Consider the following 7,482-nt stretch of genomic DNA (forward strand, 5'->3'; position numbering starts at 1 on the left):
TGCCAACTTTTTCCCCCTCCCCTCCTCCCTCTCTCTCCTCCTTCCCCTCTCCCAACTGCTGCCAGCCGGCATCAGCACCGAATTGCCATCTCCTTGAGCTCTCTGTGGAGCAATCTCAGAGAGCAGTAAGGTGTGACGCGGGGCTCTGCCGGCTTCGCAGCACCGCCTGCGGAAAGAGCGCAGGATGGCGGAGGAAGATTAAGAGAAATCTCGAGTAGGGCTCGGCTGCCATTGGTGTGTGCAAACGCCGAGGAGGAAGGGAGAGGGAGAGCGAGGAGGGGGGGTAGAAGTGGGGGGGTGGGCACCAGCAGCTGTCGGCCTAATTCTTCTAACACTCTGCTTGTGGTCATATTAGAAAAACAGATTATGCCCCTCGGTGCCACTCACTTATACTTGACATACGTTAATGTTCTATATCTCCATTCTTGGGTCTTGACGACAGTGGACTTTAGGTTGAGGAGGATTAGGGCTTTGGGTGGCCAAGGGGCACAAAAGACCCTGCCCCCTCATTCTCTTCTGACCTCCAACCCCAGCCTATACTTACCCTTTAGAAAGCAAGCCTGGGCATAGAATTTGCATCTGCTGCCACCATTTGTCCATGTTTTTCCAGCCCCTTAGGAGGTGCAGCAGTTAAAAGACACTTGGAAGCCTTTTCCCCTAAAAGTCACCCCCTCTTTAGAGTCTTAATAGGTCACTTCAGGGCCAAGTGAGGCCAACTCTATGGCACTCCCACCCCTAATCTTTCTATGGGCACTCCCCCTCAAATCAGAAGTTGGGGGTCAGAGAAAAGGGTCCATGATAGTTGGTGCTCCATAAGGGGGTTACAGAGAAGCCATAAGCAAAACAAGGCCAGGATTGTTTCTGGGTTGCTATGGAAACCAGGTTCCCTCCTCCTGGCAGGAAGGGAGGAGCGCCTGAGGCCTTCCTCCTTCCACCAATCCGAAAAACTGTAAAGGCGGAGTTTACTAAGGCCTGGGGAATAGGGCTGTTCTTGGAGGACAAACCAATCATTCCCGTAGCCTGAGACCTGCCGGTCCATAGCCCTTTGACCCCACCTTCCCTACCCTCTCACCTCAATATTCAAAAGAGGCTTTTTCCTCTCACGCCTTGTCCTCTATGGAGACCTGTTGCTTAGCAACCACTAGTGCCTTCTTCCCAATAACTTGCAGGGACTGAGAGATAAAATATCTGACTATATTCAGTTCCCCTCCCCTGTCTATTTATATTTAATAACCCAAGCCCTGTCTTGGGTTCCCTTGGCACCTGTTTTAAAGGGCTTTTAAAGGGATTAAGCTGTAGCCTGAAGAAATAAAGTTATACCTGAGGAAGAACTTCCAAAGGGAAGAGTGGGAAAAAAGACTGGAGTAGGTAGGAAAGCTGTGGAATCATATTCTCTTAAATATAGGTGGTGGGGGGAGTATTTAGAACTTGGGATGTGGAGGGGCGGGGTGCCTGGGTGGCTAAGTCGGTTAAGCTCCTGACTTCGGCTCAGGTCCTGATCTCACAGTTTGTGGGTTCAAGCCCCGTGTCTGGCTCTGTGCTGACAGCTCAGAGCCTGGAGCCTACTTCAGGTTCTGTGTTTACCTCTCTCTCTGTCCCTCCCCTGCTCATACTCTTTCACTTTCTCTTTCTCTCTCTCTCAAAAAAAAAAAAAATAAATAAATAAAATATTAAAAAAAAAAAGAAAGAATTTGGATTGTGGGGAGGGGGTGTCCACAGGGATTCCCAAGGGTCTACTCAGGACCTGGAGTGGACCATAACAGGGCAACTAACTGGGCTGGCAATTTCCACTCCCCACCCCCTCCCTTGCCTTCATTTCCTGACCACTTCCAGTCTAGAGCCCTCTCATATTTCTATATGTGGGAGGCCCATCCCTCTGGGGATGTCCAGTTTCCTAGTGTCAGGATGTTGGTATCCAGGAGTGGGAGCTATGTGGATGTATGTGTCTCCCAAAGGCCTGGGTATGTCTCAAAGTTTGTCAGTCACAGGGAAGGAGTTATTCTGAGCTATCTACTAGAAAACCCCAACCTGACCTGGCAGTGGGGGCTGTACAGAATCACCAAAAATGAGGAGCAAGGAAGGCCTAAGGATAACTTAGTGGCTGCATGTCAGAACACTTAGGTTAGGCCCCCTCTCCTTACTCTCCTGTGATCCAGGTTATTCACTTAATCTTTTTTTTTTTTTAATTTTTAAGTTTATTTACCTATTTTGAGAGAGAGAGGAAGAGAGAATCCCAAGCAGGCTCCATGCTGTCAGCACAGAGCCTGATGTGGGGCTTGAACTCACAAACCATGAGATCATGACCTGAGCTGAAACCAAGAGTTGGATGCTTAACTGACTGAGCCACCCAGGTGCCCCCACTTAATTATTTAAACTCCTTGTTGCTTCATCTATAGATCAAGAATGATAATGTTTACCTCCCTAGATTTTAGCGGGATCAATTAAAGTGATATGTGAAAGGAAACACTCTGAAAACTGCCAAATTTAAATTTTTTTTTTCAACGTTTATTTATTTTTGGGACAGAGAGAGACAGAGCATGAACGGGGGAGGGGCAGAGAGAGAGGGAGACACAGAATCAGAAACAGGCTCCAGGCTCTGAGCCGTCAGCCCAGAGCCTGACGCGGGGCTCGAACTCCCGGACCGTGAGATCGTGACCTGGCTGAAGTCGGACGCTTAACCGACTGCGCCACCCAGGCGCCCCGAAAACTGCCAAATTTAAATAAATATTATTTTAAGGTCTGGAAAAGGTCTGACTGCTGGAGAGAGGGAGATGCTATGAATCCAGCCCGGTCCTTGGCTTAGGAACACTACTGGTTTGTTGACTAGAGGGGTGTGATTCTTTGCCCTGTGGTCATTGGGGTGGGGAGCTATAAATCAAAATCAAACACAGGGCTCCTTATGGAGGGTAGCACAGAGTATCCCTGTCATCTTCCCCACCTCCAGTCCCAGCTTCTGACCTCTAGTTCTCCCAGCCAACACCCCACCCTGACCCTCCACCCTTCTCCCCAGTCAGCACCTTCACTGCCGTCATACTAGATCACAGACTGTACAATTTCACCCTCCATACCCCCCTTTTCGGCACCTCCTCCAACCCGAGCCTTCTGTGGGAGACAGATGGGGTGTCTGCAATGGAAAAGGCTCTGGGCTCTACGCCGCCTTGGGTGGGCAGCCCTCCTCCCATCTCCCCAACTACTCCCGCTCCTTACCTAAGACACTCAGATTCACCCTGGGCAGCTTTGGGAGCTGCTGAGGATTCCAACACTCTTCCCTTCTCAGACTCAGCCCAGAAGCAGAGCCAGGATGACATCTTTCTCTGAGACCCAGCCCCCAGCCCCTCTTCATGGAATGCCAACACAAAGGAGGAAATAGGTTAGGAAATGGTAGGGCTCCATGGGACCAATGTGAAGAGGCAGGGAGGAGCCCAGAATCCCTCACTGAGGACTGGATGGCTAGGGGTTGGGGTCTGAGTTGACAGAGGAGGCTGAGACTAAGCGGCCCCTTTGTTTCAGAAATCTAGGGTCCCTGGAGGGAGGACTCAGCTTGGGGAGGGGGGAAAGGGAGCTAACATTACAGAGCACCAACTGTGAGCCAGGCACAATGCCAGAGACTTCCCATACCTGTACTCACAACTAGCAGGTGAGGTGTCAGGGTGAATAGGTGTCTCATGAGCTCTCAGCATCTCTCAACACAATTGACCAACTTCCCCTTTGATTCTATGATTTCACTGCCAATTCTTCTACACTCTGGCTGTTCTTTCTCTGTCTCCTTTGCAAGCTCATCCTCAACTCCTTGGACTCAGCCAAGTCCCCCGATTATACACTTTCACGGTACTGTATATTCTTCTTTCAGAGCACTTAGAACAGTGATTTCACACTTATTTGTGCAGTCATTTGAATAATAATAATCCTATTTCCCCCACCAGATGGAAAGTTCCACGAGGACAGTGACCACGTCTATCTGTATTCACCAAAGTGCTCCCAGTGCCCAGCACAGTGCCTAGCATAAAGCAACTATTTGGTAAATATTTGTTGGATGAATGAATAAATGACAAAAGGACATCCCTCTGGCCTAAACTCAATTTTTTATCCACTTCCTCACCCCAGAGTTGAGTCATCCCCAATGTATGAACCAGAGAACAGGGTGCCTGGGAGGTCAGGCCACCTCATTCTCCCTGGGAGGGGAGAAATCCATCAGGACAGGACTAAACCAAGTTTCAGGATATGAGGCCCCTACCTTACCAGTGCCTGGACCTGCCTGTATGCTCTCCAGCTTTTCCAGGGATGGAGAGAATTCAAAGTCCCAACAACTCTCCATGTGGGTCCTGAAATCACTCATGAGCTGGAGGAGAGGAGTTCCATCAGAAAAGGGTGCTCTGAAGAAAACCTCTCTTTTCTGCCTTAGCTGAGACTGCAGAGACCATCTGTTGCCACTCCTCTGTTTGCTCCTGTCCCGTTCCCCTGGACTTCAGAGAAGGAGATGGTTTGACCAAGTAGGAGGGATAGATGGTGAGAACAAGACAATCTGCTTGTTCTTTGAAATGTCTGGGGCGATAGTGATGATCCTCAGCTAGGTGATTGGAGCAGAGGAACACAGGAGCCAGCAGCCAGTCCTTTGGGGCTGTAGTCTCTAGACCCTGGGAAGCAGGGAATGGACAAAATGACCTCTAGGAGGTGCCCAGCCTTCAGCCCAGGGGCTTTGTCTGACATCTTTGCTGCCCTTGCCATCTGACCTCAAACAAAATACCTGAATCTGCAGGAAGTTAACGTTACATCAGGCTTGGCAGCCCCTTCCTCTCCCAGACCACTCCCAATTCTAGCCAACTGCCCATCCCAGAGCATCTCTCCCACCCAGCTTGGCATCAATACTCAGTCCTCATGGTGTCTTTGACCCAGTAGCCTTGTCCTGACAGTGCCCCCCAGCACCCCAGTACCTGGGGTCATGGATCTGGAAGCCACTCTAGGCATTGTTGCTCTCTCTGACCCCACCTGTTCTCTGGGTCCCTAATGAAGTAGGACAACTCAGGCTCTGGGCCAAGTCCGTATGTCCTCATCAAAGGCAACATCTGTCTCCTCAAAGAAGATAAGCCTGTGGGGAAGGAGGTGGGACAGGCACAGGGGAGAAACCCCAATCCTGCCTGGGCCCTCACCCCAAATTCCACCGCAGGCACAGATTGAGGGTGAGGGTGGAAGGCAAGACCGCCACAGAGGCCTATACTCACACATGCCCCTGTACAAGCCTTCATGCCTCTGAGCCCCAAATATGAGGGCCCCTCCTGGGCTCACCCAGCTACCTGGGCTGCTGCTACTGCCAAGCCGGCTTTCTTTTATTCATGCGTTGTTTTATTGCTGGCAAATGCTGCTGCTTGCCGCTGTTAGAGGCGTTCCTGCCAAATCCATCCCAACATCTTGGCCTGGCATCAGGGCGGCATGCTAATGTGGAAATTTAAAGAGCCGCTCGGCTTTAAATCGGAATTTTAAATGAGCAGCAGTGCTCCAGAGGGACCCAGGCAAAATCGAACAGTATCTGATCCACCCTTCCTATTCCCACTCCTGTAGCATCACCCTAGTTCCTCTCACCTCTCCCCTCGACTTGGACACTAGATGAGGAAGTGGCATGGTACACACCAGGTCAGAGGAATTGATGCAAGATGGTCATCCCAGGAGCTGGGATCCCTCAACTCAAGACCAAGAGGGAATCCACCAGTTGCTGTCATGGGCAAATGGAAGCAGGGAACTTCAACACAAGGGATCAAGGCTGGGGATAGTGAAACTAATATTCCTACGCCACTTCCCATTTTACCAGGAAACAAGAAGAGAAGACCCAGAGGAGGAAAGAAGGAAGATGGAATTCCATGAAGACACTCCTGTGCAGTATACACTTGTGCGCGCTGGGATATGTGCATGCAGGTCAGGATGCTTGCTGAAGCCCCGTGGAGCATGTGTACATGCAGCTCACTTATTACCCATGCACGGAGAAGAATTATTCACATATGCAGAGCAGTCTTCCCACATCCAGACCACTGTCCTAACCAGGTTGGTTTCCCAAGTTGTTAGCCTGAGCCATGTTTTTCCATGAATCCTAATGCACCAATGTTCCCCAGCTCCTGGCAGCTACCTTGAGTCAGCCATGATGGTGATGAAGCGCCACAGCAACTCTGCCAGCATAGGGGTTAGGGATACCTGTGCTCATCCTGTGCACCTGTCTTGATTACAGTGTGGTGCCTTCTCTGGTGGTCATCATATGACAAGCCTATACATCTCACTTGGGAGAGGCGCTGGGCATACCTTTGATTTCAGAGGAAAGAGGAGGCTAATGAGAGGTGAGAGAGGCAGAATCTATGCCTCTCTGTGGCCCCCTTTCCTCCTTACCTGTTCTCATGAGACAGGTGGCCCCTCATTATCAGAAAACATTTACTGAGTGCCTACCCTCAAGGAGACACTGCTCAGTTGAGCACAGCGCCTCACATTTTTTCTGAGCTAGGTTGATGACAGCCATTAAGAATCTGGATGTGCTGTCCCCATTGGAGGACCCACAGGAACTCTCATGGTAACCTCAGCCTTTTCCATGTTAGACTGCCAGGCCAAGGGATGCTTCCTGACCTTCCCCAGGAATCCTCCTTCCTCAAAGAAGCCAGCTTCTTCACGGACTGGTGTGGCTGCCAGCCAAGAGGCTTGGGGCAGGCCTGGGGCATGCAGCTGGCACCTGCCCACCAGATCCCCAAGGAGCACTCCCCCCCCCCTCCAACTCCATAGCCCCATTCAGATAGCCCCTGGACTATAAGGAGACAGAGCTCACTGTTTCCCATTCCCAGAGAAAACTTCAAACTGGAACACCCCTCACCTCCCTTTCCACCATAACCTGCTCCAAGATCCTCCACTAAGACTAAAGACCCACCAGGTACTTTTTCCAGACAGGACCAAATACTTAATACAGAAGGGGTTGTGCAGGAGCTGAGTAAGGGGCCTTTGGGGGAGAGGCTTGGGGTGGAGTTATGGGAGAAGTTGCTGAGGTCAACAGATGGATGAGGAAGAAGAACTCCATGAGAAGGACATAGGACAGGGGGACACAAAGGGAGAAGGCTAAGTGAATCTGCTTCTCTCATCTAATTAGCAACATGCAAATAATATGCAAATCACTCCCTTTGTTTAGAGACCACAGGGCTTGTGTTTTTTGGATGTGTTCTACAGAGGGACCATCAGGCAGCATCTCTGAGACCCTCAGACATGGAACACTCAAGAGGGAGGCTCAAGAGAGAGGCCAGAGTGTAGCCATCTTATTGTAGCTTATTCCCTCGATGAACTCACTCTCTATGGGCCTCAATTTCCCCATGTGTGAAATGGGAGGACTGCACTGGATGGTCTCTAAGGCCTAGGGTCAGTCTAGCATTCTCTGATTTGAAGCCCAGTGCAGCACAAAGTGGAGGGGTTGATTCCATTCTGGGTTGGAAACTACTTGGCCCTCTTGCCCCTGCCAACTACCTC

The 7,482-nt window shown here is 50.6% G+C and overlaps 1 protein-coding gene across 8 annotated transcripts in view; it reads left to right on the plus strand.

Annotated features, from left to right (window-relative positions):
• CDK12 (cyclin dependent kinase 12) overlaps window positions 1-7,151 on the plus strand; it is a 77,676-nt gene extending 70,525 nt beyond the window's left edge. For 7 of the 8 annotated variants that reach the window (XR_006297869.1, XR_006297872.1, XR_006297870.1 and 4 more), the window contains 2 exons: window positions 3,924-4,018; window positions 5,804-7,151. The gene's annotated coding sequence lies outside the window, so the exon portion shown is untranslated. Of the gene's footprint in view, window positions 1-3,923; window positions 4,055-5,803 lie in introns of those variants that run through there. The other variant, XR_006297875.1, reaches the window with a different exon arrangement.
• Window positions 7,152-7,482: the final 331 nt, after the last annotated feature.

Source organism: Prionailurus bengalensis, chromosome E1, assembly GCF_016509475.1.
Source record: "Prionailurus bengalensis isolate Pbe53 chromosome E1, Fcat_Pben_1.1_paternal_pri, whole genome shotgun sequence".
Lineage (NCBI taxonomy): Eukaryota > Metazoa > Chordata > Mammalia > Carnivora > Felidae > Prionailurus > Prionailurus bengalensis.